Source organism: Manduca sexta, chromosome 25 (assembly GCF_014839805.1).
Source record: "Manduca sexta isolate Smith_Timp_Sample1 chromosome 25, JHU_Msex_v1.0, whole genome shotgun sequence".
In the NCBI taxonomy this organism is placed as follows: domain Eukaryota; kingdom Metazoa; phylum Arthropoda; class Insecta; order Lepidoptera; family Sphingidae; genus Manduca; species Manduca sexta.
In genome coordinates this window covers 15,775,221-15,797,004 of record NC_051139.1, presented here as the reverse complement: position 1 = coordinate 15,797,004, position 21,784 = coordinate 15,775,221, and the positions used below count along the sequence as shown (strand labels likewise).

General features: G+C 35.9%; 1 long non-coding RNA gene and 3 other non-coding genes across 4 annotated transcripts; 3 read left to right on the top strand and 1 right to left on the bottom strand.

Moving 5' to 3' along the window:
• Positions 1 to 1,726: 1,726 nt before the first annotated feature.
• Positions 1,727 to 1,799, bottom strand: Trnak-uuu. Its single transcript has one exon. It is a non-coding gene; the product is annotated as a tRNA-Lys (tRNA).
• Positions 1,800 to 4,030: 2,231 nt separating this feature from the next.
• On the top strand, positions 4,031 to 10,686 carry LOC115448958. The gene is made up of 3 exons (XR_003939133.1): positions 4,031 to 4,153; positions 4,231 to 4,415; positions 10,504 to 10,686. It is a non-coding gene; the product is annotated as an uncharacterized LOC115448958 (long non-coding RNA).
• On the top strand, positions 6,361 to 6,433 carry Trnak-uuu. Its single transcript has one exon. It is a non-coding gene; the product is annotated as a tRNA-Lys (tRNA).
• On the top strand, positions 7,262 to 7,334 carry Trnak-uuu. Its single transcript has one exon. It is a non-coding gene; the product is annotated as a tRNA-Lys (tRNA).
• Positions 10,687 to 21,784: the final 11,098 nt, after the last annotated feature.

Genomic DNA, 21,784 nt, shown 5'->3' with positions numbered 1-21,784 from the left:
TTATTTTTCCTCTCCTCTAGGTACTTCGTATATTTATGTAAAGTCTTGTATTCTCAGATCTTACTTATAAATTATAAGTAACGTAGACCTTCCTGGTAACAGAAAATCCAATATCAAAAGTTATAACTTACCTTAACTGCAGTACTCACGCTAAGCACGAGATTTATACGCTCATTTTAAATTGCCCAATGGCTCAGTAACAGAGTACTTGAGCTGTAGACTGGAAGTTTGTGAGTTCGATTTCTAAGTCAAGTACCAAAATTCATCTATTTTAATATTATAAGTGCCTAATATACCGACGGGCTTGTTTCCAACATTATTCGGGCACATAACTTTGGAGAATTATGATGGCACTATTTGCTTCTCTACTTACCCCTTCCACGATAAAACTGTGCGAGGTATTTCAAACCTTATGTCAACATAGACATCCTCGTTAAAAACTGCGAATGAAGAGTTTTCGGCTGTTTAATAAACACGAAACTGCTTTCGAAGCGGCAAAATTGTTTATGCATTTAATAACTCAATACAAATGTTTGTGCGTTTGTATAAGGAATATTACTTTGAAAGGGAGGCGAGTTTTAAGATTAAATGTCTATCTTACTGGTATTTAAAAGAGTAACATTAAGTTTTATTTAATTATTGCGAAAACTACATACGTATAGGAACTTATTAATGGTTCGTAAATTTCATGGCTTTTATTTTATGTGTAAATTTTGATTCTGAGTAGATAATTTTGTGGACAGAAGTTTACGCTGTTGATACAATAACACGTATAAAGTTTAGAACTTATTAATAGAAGTGACTTAATTTTTTCTGAGTCGCTGTCAAATTAAAATCAGTATGTTAAGATCGCCGCTACTTAATAAACAGACAACACCACCTCAAATGATATCTTAAGTCTCTGATTGAGACAGCTTTTATTTATCGAACAGCGCGCACTCAATGGGCAATACGCGCTCAAGTGACAGCTCAAGTTCTATTTATCGAATTACTTACCGAATACTTTAAATATCTACTTAAGACCCTTCTCAAAAGTATGATTCGTTTATTATTACAGCCCTTAGTGTCACTACTTATTAAAAGCACGTATTGAAAATATATCTACACATAGGTTTTGAGTGTAATAATATCAATAAGCATAATAGTTACTTGTACAAATAAATAATAATAATATCAGCCCTGTATTATATCAGTTCCCACTGCTAGGCTCGGGCGCCGTCTACTACTGAGAAGGCCTCAGTCCTTGAATAAAAATAAAATAGTTTATTTTATCGATAAATAAGTGAAACTGCGGGCCTTAAATGCTATCGTACATTTACTGAAATAATTTGTTATTTCACTAATGTGTATTTAGTTAAAGCTGATTTTAGGTGAATAGTATGTTTAAATAATTTAAATTGACGTTTATAATTTTTGGGTCAGCAAGCCGGTTGTGTGTTTAATAATTTTACTAGATTTGAAGTACATTCAATTACAAAGTAAACTTTACAATTTATTTATGATTGCTGCACAGATATAATAAAAAAAATCAGCTTTTCGTGTTATGCGTAAACTTAAATAAAATATAACAAAATATAGTCCAAATAAGGACTTTAACCCTGGAACCTTGGATTGAAAGTCCAATGCTTTACTGACTGAGCTATCCGGGCTATGGGACTTTCACCTTGTTAAGGCCTGTATTTACTGAGTTAAGAAGTGTGTAATAATGAATCCAAAATGTAAAAGCCGCCCGGACAGGGACTTGAACCCTGGACCCTTGGATTAAAAGTCCAATGCTCTACCGACTGAGCTATCCGGGCCATACTAATCTTGCATAAATAGCTCGCTATTTGGCACAGGCTTTTAACTTAACCTATTTTCGGGTTGAATATTGATGGCAAATATTTCATTTTTAGCGGTGCATAATTTTTGTGTGGTGGCATAGAATGATAAAGCGTTTGTCATTGTATTATAATTAAAACTTATAATATTTTAAATCTGCTCTCTGTTTACCACCTACTACAAAATATATACATTAGAATTTGGATTTATTACGTGTGTCTTCAGTTATATTTTCCGAGAATATTTAATGTAGAGACAGGAACTATCTTAGATTTTATTATATATTACACAACTTACATAATTATTGTAAATAAATTGTCGACTCCGTATGCCGTGTTCAGTTTTATGCCTGAACCACGCTGTCTTGTCGCAAACTAGATTTCGACTTAGCAAACGACTTAGTATATATAGTTTTTGTTAAGTTCCACTATTAGTATCACAAAAGTGAAGTATAAATCTCGTAAAGCCGTTGGTCATGCTAATTTCTGGTTTTACCGGACTATGGGAGTGAAGGAACAGTGTGTACCTGTATATTACGCATACCCATGCACTATAATATCTCCTGCGTATCTGGCTGATCTCCGTTAACATTGGAATCCGTAGCCGAAAATCGACTAAGACAATATTTTTTTATTTAACGGAAGGCGTAGCACAGATATTTTTTTTTTATTAAAAAGAAAGGCATAGCACAGAAAACAATCATTATAAACAATACTTAAGCACTAAATTATATTAAGACTAGATTGTCTTCCTTAAACCTATGCCCTAATTGAAATTATTCATTCATTAAAGGAAGTACATACATATGGATAAATACTTAACGAAAAGGACGATATGTTTTCCCATTATAATGTTCATAATCGTCCTATACGCAAAGTGCTTCGGGGATTCCAGCATAATCGAAGGTAATGGCGGGTAGAGGGATTAGAACGGCCAGAGCTATAGGGATTGTGGTCACTGACCCGCGTTATACTATAAATGAGATTTCCGGAATATTCTACATCCCATTCGAACGTACACGTGTGATATTTATTGTAAAACTTTTGGCTCTATGATAGAGGCACCTTTGTCGGTAAAATTGGGTAAAATAATTTAAACTAAAACAGGAAGACAGACTGTATTAAAGATTCTTTTGTAAAATCAATGGGAATAAAAAATGTAGCACTAAACGTTGTCATTATGATATTAAACATTTAAAATTATTAAGTAAAATTTATATAAATTAAAAATGTCTGTTTCTTTTAGTGTATGGGTGATTTGTGTTCGAAAATTTCAAAAGGGGTTTTGGGCTATGATGCCTACGGAGTTGAAAGGTAGCTTACTATATACATAATAACTATTAAATTATTATTACAATAATACTCCATTGAAGCTGTTATAATCTCTTTAGGAACAACATTGACGTTACTTTAAAATCTTGTAATTTACCTTCGAATCCCAGGTGGGTCAGAGGGACCTTTACGTGACCTCTGCAATCAAAGTGAAAAGGGTCAAACCTCTACGCTTTACTTGTCGATATAGATTTTATTGTTCGAAACAGGGGTCAATTGAACGCAGGGCTTAGCATATTATTATGCATAAACAAGTAGAAGAATTTTAAGGTATTAAAACAAAAAAAGTTGGAAATCAGAAGTCACAACACTTTCCAATTTTATGCACGATTTGAAATGTTTGCATTTTAATGACCAAAACTTTTACCAAGACGCCATACTTATATAAGGGACTCATGAGATTTATAGATTACAACAATTTTGGGCCCGACGATATTTAAAATCAAAATATTTTTTGCGGATCACGCAATTATTTTATTTCGATGAAAGAAGACGCCTAAACTCCAGAAACATTTTTAGTTAGTGTTAAGGAATGAAGTTTTGAAATTCTTGAGCTCAAAGGAAATCTTGTTACTTCACGTACCTAATGTTCTAGAACCCGAAAAATGGCGAAATGAGTTGCTAATTCCGCCGACAGCAAACACAAGTTATATTACCATTAAACATAATTATATATTTTTATATCATATAATTTTATAATAAATATTTTATTTTTAAGAACCTAATTTCCAATCGCCGCAACGTAATTTCGAATACATTTATATCATAATTAAGGCTGGCTTGGACAACGACTTACTAAACCTATTTAGTGCTAAACACATTAAAACTTCGTGCTGTCACTGTCATCTTTTTAAGAGTTAACGAAGACAACACTGATTAAAACATATTTAGCGTTGGGCAAAGAGAATATAATTACGGCGTTGGGATCAATGGACTTGTTTCCAGAGCCGTAATGAATAAATTTAAAAAAATTAAAACATATTTATCGTTAATCATATTCAGTAAGTTATATTATAATTCTCTTTGCAGTAAGTGGTTGTGCAAGTCAGCATAATAGAAGTTCATATTCGTTCTACAGATAAAACAAATTCCAACAGGCACCAAAACCTGTAATACCAAATCCAACATTCCAACGTCCCATACCCAAAGGAAAACAAATCGTTCACATCTCGTGTTCCGTGAACCGATTGTTTCGTGAACAAGCGCGATACATTAATCAAGCAGTTATCGATGTCCGGTCCGGGGAGCACTCCGACCACTCAGGTATCCCGACACAGTTTTCATTTCCAATTCCATAAACATTCGCTTTGTTCCTTTTGATTCTTGTTCGGACGATTAGTTTGTCCTGGATTATGCAGTTGAATGAAGAGAACATCTCGCTCGCCTGTTGGTAAGCAATAGGACTGTTAAACAGTGGCAACACCATACAGAACTTTTAATTAAAAAAGTACAGAAGGCCTTCGCTGCATTCGTCACCCTGATACATAGAATGATGTCTTTTTATGTGCGCGACAAAGTGACCTCACTGCACCTGATGGTAAGTGGAGTCAGGTCCAATAGAATGTCGACTGACGAGTGATGATTACCCCTCGGCAGTCCAAACAATTATGCCGGCCTGTTGGAACCGGATGTACACAGGCTAATTCCGGAACGCGATAAACTTACGTGGGCCACCATGTCGGGTTTTAACACCTTGCGTACATGGTCGCTATCTGCGCGGATATAAAATATATCCTACCATCTGCAAAACTACTACATCTAGCTTTTTAGATTATTTTCACAAAAAGTTTGCTTATGAGATTAATTATTTTATTAAAACTTCACTTTGCCATAAACAGATCTCGATCGTCGATATCTTATCAAACTTTTAAACACAAAATATCAGTAAAGCAATTACACATTTGTAATTAAATGTTGCTTCTAAACACCTTAGAGTAATCGATCCAGTATACATTTCCATAAATTCAATCGAACTTTGTGCAAAAACAAAACGCTGCACGGCCTGATTTGCATGGCTTGCAGTAGGCCAGTACTTTTGACCAGCCTACCGTGCACTGCCTTTGACAGCCGCCTTACATACGCTTTGTACACCTTCATAATAAACTAGACAAGGTACACAAAGCCTACAACCTTCTATACATATTATGAAACAAAGTCACCTTTTCTGATTGTCTGTATGCGATCGATTTTCTCAAAATCTACTGATCAGATTTTTATGAAATTTGGTATGGAGATAGTTTAGGACCCTGGAAAGGTTATTAGCTATGCCGAGAAAATATATAGCGGCACTTTAATCCCGAAAACTACTTTACGTAGGCGAAGTCGCGAACAAAATCTTGTGCTTTATAACAATAAAAATCAAGGATGAAACTAATCTACGAAGGTACCTGAGAAGTCTCTGAAAAAATTTGGAAAATATGTGAAATCTGCCAAGCTGTACACACACCACGCCACCACGCTAGTTGTACTAGCGTGGTGGACTAAGGCCTTAACCCTTTCAGTAGTAGTAGAAGAGTAGTAGCAAAGGAGGCCCGTGCACAGCAGTGGGTTAGTATCTCATGCAGAACTGATTATTATCATCAGTAATAAGTCGTCTTATCGATATATATAAAAATGAATCCCTATTTCCCTGGGTCACGCCATCACGCGTGAACGGCTGCACCGATTACACAATATTTTTTTTTGTTGTGTTTGTTATTGTCAGGAGAAGGTTCTTATGAAAGAAAAAATTCAAAAAATTGCGCGGTAAATTAGAAAGTTTAACAACAATATTAATTTCACATAACTGTCATTGGTTTGAAATAACCTCAGGAAATAACTGTTAGCGATCGACAGAATGCGCGCGTGCATACATAGTTAAGACAGGATAACGTCTGTCGGGTCAACTAGTTTGAAATGTATATCGATGGAAATATGCGTGTCGCAAGATGTCACGGCGTCCTAAGATATCAATACAAAAATAACGTATTTACAGAAAATATGCTAATATACGCATCAAAACGTGCAATCACGATATGGAAATAATATGAAGTATTTTTCATTGGGGTTTCGCTATTTGGCGTGGCATATTGGGTAACCGTCAAATGAGCGCAAAATTTCTGTATGACAATCTTCCGCTTTATGATGATGTTAGAACTCTTTGATTGCCCATAAAAAACTATGATATGAGAGGAATTGTCGAAGCACATTTTTGGCGATTGTTAGTATAGCCCGGATAGCTCAGTCGGTAGAGCATTGGACTTTTAATCCAAGGGTCCAGGGTTCAAGTCCCTGTCCGGGCGGTTTACATTTTGGATTTGTTACTACAATATTATATCTATATATATAAAAATGAATTGCTGTTCGTTAGTCTCGCTAAAACTCAAGAACGGCTGAACGGATTTATCTTATCTTGGTCTTGAATTATTCGTGGAGGTCTAGGGAAGGTTTAAAAGGTGAGAAAAATTCGAATAATTGCCGGGAAAATCCTCAAAACAGCATTTTTCTATTTCCCATACAAACGTTTACTAAAAAAAATTGAAAGTCAATTTGTAATTTATTACCGCTGCATAAAGTTCAAATTCGCGTGCGCGTTGGAGGATCTAATATCGCGTTCTGAAACTCAACAAAAGTGAAAGTGAATCGCGAACGCGACAAAATTGCATAGTCTCAAAATACATAGTACATAAATAGTGGTCGGCTTCGAGAAACTCAATTTTAGCTAACTTCAGTTGTTAATATAATATATAACTCAAAGGTGACTGACAGTGATATATCAAGGAACAGCCCAAACCATTGGACGGATCGGGCTAAGACTTTACATGCATAAAGCTACTATGACGTAGGCATCCCCTAAGAAAGGATTTTGATAAATTCTACCCTTAAGGGGATAAAATAGGGGATGAAAGTTTGTATAAATGTTCTTAGATTTTCGACTGATTGAACTGAAATTATAGATTGGGGATAAAATTAGTTTGAACCTATAAGTACCGGGAAAATATGTAGCAAGACTTTTATCAAACAGTGGAATTTTATCCTGGAAAACACCTTCACGCGGGCGAAGCCGCGAGCAAAAGCTAGTCTATTTATAATTTAGTAACTAGGCCTATAAACAGGAATAAAATGATATAGCCCGGATAGCTCAGTCGGTAGAGCATTGGACTTTTAATCCAAGGGTCCAGGGTTCAAGTCCCTGTCCGGGCGGTTAACGTTTTGAATCAACATTGTCAATTTTTCTAACGTAATTTCGTAATTTTTTCTTCGTAAATTCGCAAAATTTTTTAGTTTCAAAGTCTGCTCATGTGCAAAAATGTATAAGACTGAAAATGAAGAAAACACGGCGGTATTTTTATGACGTGGGTAGATATGAACGTGTGTAGCTTATAGCGAATGAGGCGGGCGCGTCTCGCCCCATGTGCTTCGTACAAAGCGATGTGTTGAGCGAGGTATTACCATGAATAAGAATTTTTTGGGATAAAAAGGGTACATTATATGCGTTAAATAAATAATATTATAATTCGATATGTGTTTCATTCATTCATTCATTCCATTAGACATTTTTGAAAATACGCTTGCCATACTCAGGTGCCGAACCGGCTTAAATCCAAAAAAAAATGTTCTTGTATGTCATCAATCAATAGGGCCAATTATAAGGATCAACTCTCTAATAAACATGCTAAATTAAATGATAAAATAAAAATAAATACCCAGGTGGACTCTCACATATAATATACCTACCAGTGAAATACTGAATATATGGAAAAAAACATTCAATAAGTAAACATCTCATAGTTCTCTAATTTGGAGATAGAATGACGAGGCTCAGACAACGGAATCCCTCATCTTAAAATAAAGGACAAAGGACAATGACGGATGACCGAGCTTATGAGTGCCAACGACCATGCCAGTACGGGCACGACAAGTGCCTCCACTGCACCTGATGGTAAGTAGAGTGGGGACCATTAAAATGTCGATTGACGAGAAATGTTTATCCTTCGCCAGTCAACACAATTACGCTAGCCTGTTGGAACCTGATATACACAGGCTGCACCCGAAACGCGACACAGTTACGTAAGCCTCTGTGCTGGATTGGATCGGATCTTGGACCTAGGCACATAGGCAAAGGATGGGAACACCGTAGGTTCTTAGTCAGTAAAAGTCTGACACGCCCTCCCGCCCATCCCAAGGCGGGAGATAGTCAACTGACGATTTACCTACGTAAAAAAAAAAAAAAAAAAAGCCTCTGTGCTGGATTTTAACACCTTGTATACAGTGGTCGCTATCGGACGGATATAAAATATATCCTACCACCAACAATAGGTTGAATAGAAAACGCACACGTTGGCACATGTAACAATAGAATAGAAATGCCATAAGCAGCCCCCATCCGAACAATATTCATATACCACCCCATAATACTTATCCCAGTAAATCCCAAACCATGCCCACCACACATCCCCGGTGCTATTGACATTGGTTCCGTGGTATTAGGATATCAGCACCGATCGCTGCACGGTGACCGCGCACCGGCTATATTCAGCGGCTTATACACCAGGCTATGCGGCTTCGATGAAATTGAATTTTTTGAATTCACCGTTTATACCATTTGTGATACGTGCATTTCGGTGATATGATTTGGATTTGGAAATCAGATTTTCGTCGAATAGAATTTACGGAGTTCCATTGCTATTTACATTATTTAATATATGGATTTCGGTTTTTTTATAATAAAATGTTCTTTAACAGTGTCTTAGGGAAAATAGGTGATTTGTACATTTCTGTAGATTGGTTTGTAAGTATTACTGGGGATTAATAATTATCGCTATGACAAGCGCAGTATAGACGTTTGATGCTTTGAAACTTGAGTTTTTACATCGCTAGCATCAGATAATCATGACGTTCTGAGCAACTATTAAAAAATCCCCATTTTTAACGGAGTTCAGCCAGGTATGCAGGTGATATTATAGTGCCTAAATGTGTGTGCAATATACAGCTGTACTCTCTGTTCCTTCACTTTCATAGTTCGGTGTGACGGCAATCCAGAGACCGGAGGGAGATACTAGGACTAATATGTATAGCATTTAGAAGCTGTAGCTTCATGTTTTCCGGACACGGGAGTATCTCATCACCAAATTCCTGACTCCAAATGACAACTGAATCATTTTTAAGATGGTAAAACCCAGAATGTTTTATGATCCGACCCCGGATTCGAACTTGGGACCTCAGCGTGGCGGTCGCATTCATACCGCATTCGAAATAAACTACGCCACCCAAGCATCCATCTATTATTGATTTCTACCATAACAACTATTAGCAACTGTTTTCTTGTTAAGTACAGCATCTTCCAACTACTACACCCCCCCCCCCCGCTCCACCGAGGAAGTTCTTGTGCACTTGGTCTCCACACCAAATACAGGCCCATGCGAGGGAGGACATTTGTCGCGGAGTTAAGTACACAGTTAAATGTGTATACCTCATGGTTGCCAATTCCCATTGAGACCTATGACGGTTCGCGAACGTTTTTTGTCCTCCACCTATCCTAAGAGTTTTCCTTATCCTTCCTTCACACTGCCTTCCCAGCTATCCTCCCAACTTTACTCTAGGTCCTTGCTAAGCCGGGGGATCGGTGTTAATTGCGGGGTCCGATATCCAAAAACAAAAAATAATCCTTATGACTCGCTTAGAGGATCCATACAACACACATTCTTCCAGCAAACACTAAACAGAATGTATTACTAACGTATAGAATGATATATTGAATGAATTTGTTCAAATTGTTTGCTATTTCTACTGAGAAACACTCTACGTCAGTTTGAATACTTGTCCAAAGGGAAATCAGCGGTGGCCAATAAATAACGTGTTCCTTACATACGCCACTCGCTTTATTGCCTTGAGGGATTTGTTAATTGTGCTCGTAAAGGTCAAGAATTGTCCGGGTAGTAGAAAAATAGGGAATTTAGTAGTTGTAAAACGATTTTTGAGAGCAATATATATTTTTTATTTAAACACAACACATGGTTTACAAGCGGACTTAATGCCAAGGGCTTTCTCGCATAGTCAACCTTAGAATGGTGCAGAGATAGACAAAGGCAAGAATATAATAAAAAAAAACAGTATACATAAAACAATTGCATATATGCTTATATATTTATACATAAATACACTTAAAATGTAACGAACTAACTACTTAAACTTAAAATCTAACAATAATTCCAGAAATCTCATTTGCAAGTCAGCCGTATGGAGGACGATCTGATTTCGATATTTTTGCGTATTTTTTAAAGCATTGAAAAATATGTCTCCGAACGATAGTCTTCATCATCAGCCACAGGATGTCCACTACTAAATATGTGCCTCTCCCAAATATTTCCAGATATACCTCTTGGAAGCGGCCCGCATCCAGCGACGTCCTGCGACTTTTGTTACGTTCTCAGTCCACCTCGTGGGTGGACGTCCGACGCTGCGCAAGCCAGTTTGTGTCCTTCACTCTAGAACCTTCCATACGCATCTTATGATAGCTTTGATATAAAGCAAAACATTAAAAATTCTATGTTTATCTTGTTTCTAGCGTTGAATATAGGTTACTTATAACACAACCTCCAATGTAAATCTTTAAAAAATAACTAGAATTGGACGTATACAGTACAAAATCTTTATTACTCAATCCCATTTACACTTGTTCAATTTTATTCACTGGTTGATTCACGATGAACAAAACGGGAACGTTGTGAATACATTAATTGAAAATGAAACGAATGGATTTCGTTCATAACAAATGTATATTTAATTAATCGATACGCATACATTATACATCCTGTTTAATACGCCTGTTTATGTAATTAAAATATTAAAGGGTTTTAAAGGAAAATACCGCAAATTAATATTATAATAAATAATATCAGCCCTGTATTATATACTGTCCTATTGTTGGGCACGAGTCTCCTCTACTACTAAGAGGGATTAGGACTTAGTCCACCACGCTGAATTAGTTTGGATTGGTAGACTTCAACAATTTTGAGGTTATGCTCAAAATTCTTATAGAGAACTAAGGTATGCAAGTTTCCTCACGACTTTTTCCTTCACCGTAAAAGCAAGCGATAATTTACAAAAATACACATATGATTTTGGAAAAGTCAGAGGTGTCTGCCCTTGGATTTTGAACCTGCGGACATTCGTCTCGGCAGTTCATTCCACAACCAACTAGTCTATCGCCGCTTTTTACTGAGTTATTAGGACAAATGAATTATGAAATGAAATAACAATTCAATAAATTTGGCTTAAGGTTCTACGTGCGTGACCGTCCTGCACTAGAGTCAAAACCTCACTGTTAACTTTTGTCGAGGTAAAACTACCATAATATAATCAAGAACCTGGTTTATCCAGTTCTGTTTCTTTTAATAAACATCTTAAGAAACATTCGTATTTATACCAGTAGGAAATAAAATAAATAACAAAAACCATTAGCATAATTTATTAAAATCTCAATGATAAATAAATTCTCAATTTTCTCTAGAATTCAAATCCCCAATATTTCATTCTAAACGAGTCATAAATCTTCATTCAAACAGATGTTAGAATTCATTAACTGGAAGTTATTTTTCATAAATTACAAGATGTCTTGAATGAGCCTTGAATACACAAACGAGTGGTTTCACAAAGTTGTTTTTACGTCGCTTTTATGGGTGGTAAAAAGATGCTAGCCTACAAACCCACACTAGGATAGCGTGGCAGTCCAAAGCTTCCACCCTCTCAGTAACAGAGGAGACCCGTGCCCAGCAGTGGGACAGTAATCAGTATATACAGGATTACTAATCTGGTATTATTAAGAAGACTCCTGAAATATGGTGACCTGGGAAGTGCTGGGTTATATTCGTAGTCAGTCTTTACCATATGTAACAATTTTCTATTGTATTTATGTGGCTTTGGAATAATACTCAGTGCGTATAAGGTATATTGCACGTCAAATTATGATCCAAATGAGAGACGCTGTGCAGGAATGGTTCAGGTCTAACCAGTGCTAGGAAATTCTGACAAACATCGTGCTTGGTAACGAACGCCCTTATGTATACAGGGTGATTTTGACATAGCGTTACTAAATGAAACCACATACTCGTCTTCACCTTTGCTGACATTGTGCCAAAAATCATTAATTAATAACGAATATTTTCACCAAAAATCCTGGTATCAGTTTTCAGAATTTTTGATCACTTTGATATATGGCGTGTGTGAGTGTATTTCTGACTGAAAGTATGATGTGGCCGCTGTGACGAATTCTCTTAGAGTAGTAGTAGTGGCGTTAGGGCAAGTAAAATTAAAATGACTTTTTATGAATATTAATTTTGTTCGAAAGTCACACTTTTTTATTTTACATCTACGGCTCAAGTAACTAATTGTAAAGTTTTATTTCCAAGTATATAAGTATATGGTTTCATGTAGTAACGCAATGTCAAAATAATCCTGTATATTAATTCGGTTGTTTATAATAATTTTGACTAAGAAAATAGGCTCATTAAATATGATTGGCAGTTCCGAGATAATTCAATTATCGCAATTAATCAAATTATAATTTATTAGAACATAACAGCATTAATCAATTAATGAGAAGTGTCACCGAAAGTGCTCGAGACATCTGTGTCTGTAGCGGAAGAAAATCTTTAGCGGATGAACAACACCTCAGTCCCCCCGTGACCATGAAGGCTGCAAAGTCTTCGAAATGTCGGGAGAAAATAAAATACTAACACCACAATAGAATCCGAAAATTAATTTAATTTCAATGTCTAACATTCGCTTAAACATAAGAAATCATTACGTAATACAAATAGTTTTCTAAAGAGAGAAGAGACAAGACCAAACAGAAGTTTTGCTGGTGATAGGATATATTTATATCCACCTGAATAACGACCTCCGTAAACAAGGTGTTAAAACCCATAATGGCCTACGTAAGAGTGTCGCGTTCCGGGATCAGCCTTCATATATTCGGTACCAACAGGCCGGCATAATTATGTCGACTGCCGAGGGATCTTTCGTCAATCGACCTTCTATTGGACCCCACTCCACTTACCATCAGTGAGATCACTTAGCCGTGCACGTATAACAGCATTTTTATGCCTGATGCTAATAATAAATAGCCATAACATGTTTAATTAAAAATTTCTGAACGACACTGCACTGCGTCACTGTTCACTATGGAATATTGTATAATTACTGACATAAAATTATAAAAAAACACTACAATACCACAAATAGAAATATTCCAATACAATTTCTATGCAAATATACCCTTTAAAAATGAACAAGTAATTTATTGTTAAATTTTTCATTAGTGTAAAAATAAACAGAGTAGAGCTCCTCTGGCCTCTCATTATAGGAACCGTTCAATAATGCCAAGAAACGAGTCTAACAACGAAAGGCTCCATCGAAATATTAATTAGCCCCTTTGTGTTAAATGACACTCTATTGGAATTTTGCGAACGTCCAACGGAACGTCGCGTCGGGTAAATAAAAAAAACCGAGCTATTCGACTTGTTATGTTTTGAAAACATTTTAACGAGTTTTTAAATGGAATTGCAATGTTCGAAATTTAAAATCATTTTTTAATGTGTTTTGTTGATGTATTGACTGTTATTAATGTGTTGTTGCGGTTTTTAAGCATTTAGAATGTTTTTCACTCAGTTTTTCAAACATAATTTTGACACATAAGTTATAAATTCAAGAAAATAGAATGCAAACAATGGCCAGTATAATTACCGTGTGTCGAAATACATTTAAGCATCCTAAATTTTCCAAAAACACGCGACTTGTAAGTCAATGTGGTTTAATTTTGATGTTTGTGATTGAGAGACTAAAACTTCAGTCACGTGTTAGTCAAACCAATCCCAATAAAACGACAAGGAGTCATAACGTGTTTTTTGCCAGATTCTAAACACACCGATATTTAACCAGTATTTTCCGTTGTTCGAAAATTGAAAAATAACCATTAATATAAAACTGTCTTTCCGGATTTTACAGCGGTTTTTATATTATAATGTAGTAAAAAATAGATTTATTTCAATATGTTTCGCGTAAACATAAGAAATCATTATAGAAAAATATCCAGTTATAATATGTTATATCAAACCAGCCATCTCATTCATCTCATCTATACTATTATATAAAGCTGAAGAGTTTGTTTGTTTGTTTGTTTGTTTGTTTGTTTGAACGCGCTAATCTCAGGAACTACCAGTCCAAATTGAAAAATTCTTTTTGCGTTGGATAGCCCTTTGTTCGTGGAGTGCTATAGGCTATATATCATCACGCTATACCCAATAGGAGCGGGGCAGTAATGGCTAATCTCAGGAACTACCGGTCCAAACTGAAAAATTATTTCTGCGTTGGATAGCCCTTTGTTCGTGGAGTGCTATAGGCTATATATCATCACGCTATACCCAATAGGAGCGGGGCAGTAATGGCTAATCTCAGGAACTACCGGTCCAAACTGAAAAAATCTTTTTGTGTTGGATAGCCCTTTGTTCGTGGAGTGCTATAGGCTATATATCATCACGCTATGACCAATAGGAGCGGAGCAGTAATGACTAATCTCAGGAACTACCGGTTCGAACTGAAAAATTCTTTTTGTGTTGGATAGCTCTTTATTAGTGTAGTGCTATAGGCTATATATCATCACGCTATGACCAATAGGAGCGGAGCAGTAATGGCTAATCTCAGGAACTACCGGTTCAAACTGAAAAAATATTTTTGTGTTGGATAGTACTTTGTTCGTGGAGTACTATGGGGTATATATCATCACGCTATGACCAATAGGGGCGGAGCAGTAATGGCTAATCTCAGGAACTATCAGATCGAACTGTAAAAATTATTTTTGTGTTGGATAGCACTTTGTTCCTGGAGTGCTATAGGCTATATATCATCACGCTATGACTAATAGGAGCGGAGCAGTAATGGCTAATCTCAGGAACTACCGTGTTTGAACTGAAAAAATCTTTTTGTGTTGGATAGCCGTTTGTTCCTGGAGTGCTATAGGCTATATATCATCACGCTATGACCAATCGGAGCGGAGCAGTAATGAAACATGTTGCAAAAACGGGGAAAAATTATTAGTTTTGAGAGCTTCCGTTGCGTGCGCTGCGTAAACGGTTAAAGTTATGCAACAATGATGTATGATGGGATTATTCCTCTTAAAAATTTCTAAAAAATATATTATAAAACAAAGTCCCTCGCTGCATGTCTGCCTGAACGTGTTAAACTCAAAAACTACCCAACGTATTAAGATGAAATTTGGTATGGAGACAGTTTGAGAGGCTCCCGGGAAACTACTACTTTTATAACGGAAAACTTTAGCCTAAAAAACTGTTTAACGCGGGCGGAGCCGCGGGTAAAAGCTAGTTCTATTATATATACAGTTGCATTATAGAGGATATGTAACCTTATCTTATGTCCACTTGGAACACTGTCATATGGAAGTCAAGTGATAAACTTACAATATGTATCACCTTTTTAAACAACATAAACAAAGGAAGTTATCATTTCGAAGTGTATTTTTATTTTATTAACTGATTTGGATAATTCTTTTTTTATTCAAAAGGATATACTTCCTAATTGGTGTAATCAAAATATTTTTGATATCAGTTCAGTATTTATATCTTCTTTATTGATTTGCACGTTACATACGGTGTAATATACAAATACATTAAAAGGTCCGTCAAGTATTATTGCTATTATGCTGCTAATCCCGACTACAGACTGGAATCTTATTATTCCAACCCAATATTCTTACATTGGTATAAACAAACTGAACCTTCTCGAGGCGTGTTCGCAAAGAACTCAATAGCACTCTAAAACTGCTTCAAAGTTCATTTAACACCCAGTACAGAAAAAAGAGGTAAAACTGTTCCGCGGTTTACACCACTAATAGAAGGAAATCTATAGATAAAAGGATTGTATTTGTCTCTCTGTGGGTAGTTTATAGAAAAAACTGGAACAAATTACTATTTATCAAAGAGCAGAAATTTATAAAAAAGAAGATCAAAAGTCACCCTATAAGTAGCGTTTTGAATGTACTTGTATTTCTTTCTATATGTAGTTTCTTAAGAAAACTGTTTATCGTTTTAAGACTAATTGTAGAATGTGTTATACAAATATATATATATATATATATATATATATATATATATATATATATAAGTGCAAATAAATAAAAAAATCTAACCAAAAAGCTTTCCTGAATATACTAAAGTGCTAAGACATTTTCACGACGGTTTAGTAAATTGCGCTCGCCAAATATAATTATTATAAGTTGACCAAATACAAAAGTCACGCTTGTAATTAAGCTCCTAAATAGTAGTCAAATGAGAATAGTCCTCTACATTAACTGTTAATTATTTATCTTATAGCATTCATTTAAACGCTGTAAAACATGCTGTAAGGCTAGTAATACATTGGCTGATAATAATTAAGATATCTCGGCGTCCTATCCATTGACAATATCTTTAGAATGTGCAGTATGAATTCGCACAGGATAATTAAAATCTAGTCATGTGTGAAATGAACCGTCGGTCAAGGGGGTTCTTTCGGGATTCTTACTAATATAATAATAATATAATAATATCAGCCCTATATTATAAGGTATATTGTTCTACTGCTGGGCACGGGCCTTCTCTACGATCGAGAGGAATTAAGCCTTAGTCCACCACGTGGGCCTAGTACGGCTTGGTACACTTCACACACCTTCAATATTTTTACAAGGGACTTCTCAGGTATGCAGGTTTCCTCACGATGGTTTCCTTTACCGTTCAAGCGAGCGATAATTGATAAACAATACCCATATAACTTATTAAAAGAGTCAGAGGTGTGTGCTATTTGGTTTTGAAACCAACCAACTGGGCTATCATTTCCTTCATTCATGCTTTATAAATACACTTTAAACTTTAAGTAACAGACACAAGGTATGTTTTAGGTAGTACTAAATAAATATCAACAATGGATAATTAAGAACACGCTGAATACAGGTTTTTGACAGGTCCGTCTGAAAATCTTCATGTCACTGATAATGATTTAAGCAAATAAATTATATTCGGTACTAACTTTTCCATTTACACAATTCAAGACTTCAAAGCTGGTAACACAATAACATTACTTTGACTGGAATTGAACCTGAGACAGCCTGGCTGCCGTACCGCATGCGCAATACAACCACACCGAGGCAGTGAAAGTTTTCCAGTAATATGACCTTTAGTACAAATCCGGCCATAAACAGATTTATCCCGCACATGTCTGGCAGCGGTCCAGTTTGCAACAAGTTACCGCGGCGACAATATTGGGAGGGCGGGTTTTGCGGCTCGTGACGTTTCTTAGAGCCTGTCATGGATAAAAATTAGTGTTATGGAATGATATTTTGTTTGAATATAATATTACATAATGATTTCTTATGTTTACGCAAATGTTAGACATTGAAATTAAACTAATTTTCGGATTCTATCGTGGTTAATATTCTATTTTTCTCCCGACGTTTCGAAGACTTTGCAGCCTTCATGGTCACAGGGGGGACTGAGGTGTTGTTCATCCGTAAAGTCGAAGTTAAAATATCTACCTACATTTTACAATTATACAACTTTTTAAATTTTTTTAGCTGTTGGTGATCCTATCTACGCAGAATGAGCTCACAGTGTCTCGAAGTCTGAAAATACAAATAGAAAATAAAATACTAAAATATTAACCGCGATAGAATCCGAATTTTTTTTTAATTTCAATATAATATTACATTTTTAGTATTTCTATATTATATCTATATTAGGCTGCAAAGTCTTCGAAACGTCGGGAGAAAAATAAAATACTAACCGCGATAGAATCTGAAAATTAGATTAATTTCAATGTCTAACATTCGCGTAAACATAAGAAATCATTAGGGATAAAATTGATAAAAAAAAAAAAACACAATATAGAACAAAGAAGCCATCTCGGGCCGGCAGGTAGGGGTGTACAAAAAGAAAGCGTGTCGCGATCCTCACCGATGAGGACATGAGCCCAAGCTAAGCTATTATTTCATTGCCTTTAATAACCAATTCACATTTAAACCACAAACTATCAATCATCACCTCTCAAAAAGGCCATGAACAATCGTTAGTATAATTCAACATTGCCAAGGGGGCTTGCCAAAATTGCCCTAACTACACGACGATTGCACTACAAGCGTTGAGCGTTGTTGGTGAGACGAATGGCCGCCTCGTTTGAATTTTGATGAGGCCCATAAGAGTTGGGTTGTGTCCAATTTGAGCAATTGTCTAGTAATGTTAAACGGTTTAGTTCAATTAAGGATGTTTGTGGGTGGATGTATTTTTTGGCTGGAATGTTAGTATCTTTGGAGACATCACGTGTTTATTCCTTTACAGGGGTAGGTTTAAGTATAATTTTATATTTCCCCAGCCGTATCAGACCACATAATATATGACACGAATTTAATTAATATCAACAGTTATAACTTTACTATTAGTTATCAGCTTCTTTCAGTAGGATGATTCATGGAAGCGTAGATCTGTTAATACGGCATGTAAGGAAAAACAAAAGAAATTCCACCCAATTTCCAATTGAGATTTCCACTACAAAAAGCGCCCTAGCGACTCGCTAAAGATCTCCATTTTAAATTGCCTCGCGATTCACTTTCACGATTCAAAACAAAACGGCCAATTACTCTTTCGGGTCACGTGATCCTTTGTCCCTTTCGCTCTCATTGGCTTTTTATCTTCCGTCTCCGGTTACCGAAGTCTGAAGACATTACACGGGTAATCCAAGCCCATTCCACATTCAAATTAAGTATGATAAAATAACGTTTTAATATTCACTTGTGGGTGCACCTGAGCTTTATTAGATGGCTAAGCGTGATGGAATGGATGGTGGGGTTCTGGATCGAAGAATACCTAGGATTATCAATATAGACACGATTAATTTACACTTATGTTATAGGGGTTAGTTTTGCGTGTTAATTCCAAGAGACCAGAAAGGTATTTCTGAAATTCGCCACCGATTCTAAACTATATTTTGTGATGAAATTCGCAAACACCATTCTAGCAACTAAACTAACTTGGCTTGCGAATTTCATTTTAAAATATAGATTTTATGATGAAATTGCAAGCCGAGTGAACGAAGTATTTTCTTTTCACCAGTTAAATACAGCTATATTGAAACTACCATTAGACATTCGAAGAGTGACTAACAATAACACTAATCAATATTTAAGAATCTTAGAGTGACCCACTTGAAATAATCCATAGAAAGGGTCCAAAACCTATCAACAGATAAGGAACCCTAAGAGTCGTAGTATCGCAATATGGCGCGTTTGTACGCCCTTACATTTTAATATGTTCCGCGCACGAGGCGCACACGTCCTTACTGCCGAAGGCTCTATCAAGGATATTGCTTAGTAATGCTATTCAACGGCAAGAATTCCATTTTCTAATATAGATTATGTAGATAAAGGAATAATGGGAAGGTAAGCATACAGTCTAGCGTAGGCAGTGTGCCTTGTCAGTTTAAAAATGTATTATCGATTTAAATACTCATGCTTTTCATCCCCTATGAGGTATATACAGGCACAACGTTTCATTTAAAGCATATGAACCAAATTTATACTAAATTTTCAATAAATATGTCAAAGAATGTCTGTGCTATCCAATGTTACAAGGATAACAACTCGCTAAATTGCACCGTAAATTCCATTCGTGACGGTTTTCATCTAGCTTCTCCTCCTATAAATGTCCGCATACCTGAGGTTAATTACCTTTTACTTCGATATTTGTCTCTCGATTTGTTCGGAGCAGTCGACATTTATCACACACATCCATTTATTTGATACATTTCGTTGCAGTCTCACCAATGAATCGAGATTCCGTTCCTCCATTTCCTTGATATGCGTCATCAATTTGCTTTCCAAACCGTATTTACGATACAAAAATAACAAAAACTAGAACGACGTCAGACCAAACATAAACTTTGTAACAAATTACAAATTTCCAGAACCGATCGCTCGTGATGAAAGGGAGCGGTTTGGCCGGTTGATTCCGTTCCGTACAAAGCGGCTCGTGTCCGGCGGCCCGGTGGCACATGCCAGTTTTTTCCCAATAATCACGTCTGACGTTTTGTTCAACTTTTCACGGTATTATTCCGGTTGTCGGTGTGATTTTTGCGTGGAATAATGTAGCAGAGAATATTTTAGAGTTGAATGTCGTTTGATAAATGGTGTCGTGGATTTCTGGAGCGGTTTCAGCTAGTTTGGTAAAGAAAATAATTGATTTCCATTATTTTAAAGGTGGTAGGTCTCTCATTTATGAGAGTCCGCCTGAGTAAGTACCACCGCAAAGTCTATTTCTGCTGCGAAGCAGCAGTGGGTAGCCACTGTTGTTTTCCGGTTTGAAGAACATTGTAGCCTACTTGCTATTATACTTAACTACTGAACATAATAAGACTTAACATCTCATGTCTTAGGATGGCGACCACAGTAGAAAACCAAACAGTACTTTGTAATTCAAGGTGTTGGATGGTGTTTCTGTTTATGGGCGGTCGTATAGCTTACCTTCAAGCAAACGGCAAGCTCGACTCATCATTCAAAACAATAAATAAAAATTGAAATTTTCGAACAAAGCCTGTAAAAGAACGTAAATCTCATTTCTTTGCCGGCGTAGCTATGTAGCTTCATGATGAGCGTTGTTAGGATTACGATAAATTAAAAATGAAATAAAATAACAAGGTAGAAATAAAATAACAAGGTATTGCGAAGCTTACCATCCAATATTTCTTAAGGATATAAACGTCGGGCGCTATTTTTTCATAATAGAATTTGTAATGTAGCAATGATATGGAATATTAAAATATATTAAAGATAATAAAGAAGTAAATACGCCATTGGAACGAATTTGAAGAATCTAAACCTTCCTAAATGGAAATATTAGCTGCCTATTTGTTGCTATTGGTTTTAAGTACATCAATTCTTATAAGTTATTCTCAGAAATTTGTTTGTGTTCGTACGGAACACTTTTCATTTGATTTGTTATGAAATATATTTTCTTTTTTAATTATAATCATTGTAATTTAATGTCACTTACTCATTAACACAATTATTTCAATTATAGCGTTTCATCAGACAAAGTATTCGTGTATAATTATTTTACTATTAAAGATAATAAACAGCACACCACATGCCAAAGCTAGCCATGTGTAGCCAAGCCAAAACCCTTCAATCGAGCCAGCCAGAAGTATTAACATCGTCTATGGTCCGCCGTTGATTGTTCGTGGCACAATATCCAACTATTAAATCTACGAATATAAATACCCAAGCATACATATCAGGGGACACAATATTATTTGCACTTGCATTACGCGGAACGATTTCCGTCTAATTAAGTATAATGATTAAGTCATTTGCATTTCACATTTCTGTTTTACCCAAAAAACATAGCAAAATACCTAAGTTCAAATCAGAATAAAAACTACAAAAAACAAAGTAGTTTAATCGAAACATCTAGAACGATTTCTGGAACACTTCAGAAAGCCATGACATTCGTTAATAGAGTCCACTCTTGTTTCCTTTGTCGTGTTTAATAACTGCTAACCGATGTTCTGATTTCCCGCCTTTGTTGGGTTTGAAATGGAAGTAATGACTTTGAGGT